Below are 1,577 nucleotides of genomic sequence, written 5' to 3'. Positions count from 1 at the left end.
CAACTCCCCCCCCGACTGTATACCACTGTGCCGCCAGCTCTGTGGGTGATGGTGGTTTCTGGGACATTGTCTGCAATGTATGATTCCGTGAGTATGACTATGTCAGACTCTTGCTTGACTAGTCTGTGGGACAGCTCTCCCAATTTTGGCACAAGCCGCCAGAAGTTAGTAAGGAGGACTTTGCAGGGTCGATAGGCCTGGGTTTGCCGTTGTGTTTGCTGTTTCCTAGGTCAATGCCAGGTGGTCTGTCTGGTTTCATTCCTTTTCTTAGGCTTTGTAGCAGTTTGATACAACTGAATGGCTTGCTAGGCCATTTCAGAGGGCATTTTACGAGTCGACCACATTGCTGTAGGTTTGGAGTCAGATGTCGGCCAGACCAGGTAAGAACAGCAGATTTCCTTCCCTAAAGGGCATTAGTGAACCAGATGGATTTTTACAACAATTGACAATGGTTTCATGAGTATCACTAGATTAGTTTTTTAATTCCAGGTTTATTAATTGAATTCATGGGATTCGAATCCATGTCCCCAGAGCATTAGCCTATGGCTCTGGATTACTAGTCTAGTGACAATGCCACTATGCCACCATCTCCCCTCTGATTTGAGGCCATAAAAATTTTAACAGCCAGGAAGCCAACAGGTTAAAATTTTAACCCCTCCCATTCCCACTTGGAGAGAGTCTACGTTTTTCAGTAAAAAAAATTATTACGACATTATTGCATCAATTTATCTTTAATTATCAATTTTCAAAAATATAGTGGAATATATCATCAATTCCAATGCTAACAGTTTGTTTGTGAACAGTCAGATGCTTGGTGCTGGTAATGCACTGCTTCATATTTGTGTAAAATAGTGAGTCAGGGAATTTTACATGAATGTATTAATGAATGCAAAACTTTTGAATGCATATTAAGCCCAAAGTTGAGCTCATCATGTAGGCTGTCATTTAAGTGCAGTACTGAAGGAGTGCTGAAGTGTCAGAGTTGCTGTTTTGGTCAATAGGTCAAACCAACGTCCTCTGCTCTTCCAGCTAGGCAAAAGCAACTCCATGGTACTATTTGAAGAAGAGCGAGGGAGTTCTCATGATGTCCTAGCCAAGATTTATACACTCAACACCACCAAAACAAAAACATGAATTATCTGGTTATTTATCTCATTGCTATTTGTGGGATCTTGCTGTGCATAAATTGGCTGCCACGTTTCCTACATTAGAACAGAGACTACACTTCAAAAGTACTTCATTGGCTGGAAGGTGTTTCGGGGTGTCCTGAGGTCATGATAGGTGCTATATAAATGCAAGTTGTTTAATATTTTCGAGGTACAAATAGTGACAGCGAATTACAGGATGGGATTTGACAATATAAAGAAACAAAAGCTTCCAATTTATTTAATGCCTTTCAAGTCATCAAGATATACAGTCATAGAGTCGTACAGCATAGAAACAGGCCCTTCGGCCCACCGTGTCCATGCCGACCATAATGCCTATCTATACTAATCCCACCTGCCTGCATTAATTCCATATCCCTCAATGCCTTGCTCATTCACGTACCTGTCCAGATGCCTCTTAAATGTTGCCAC

This window comes from Heterodontus francisci, chromosome 35 (genome assembly GCF_036365525.1).
Source record: "Heterodontus francisci isolate sHetFra1 chromosome 35, sHetFra1.hap1, whole genome shotgun sequence".
NCBI classification, from domain to species: domain Eukaryota; kingdom Metazoa; phylum Chordata; class Chondrichthyes; order Heterodontiformes; family Heterodontidae; genus Heterodontus; species Heterodontus francisci.
Note: the sequence above shows the minus strand (reverse complement) of the source record.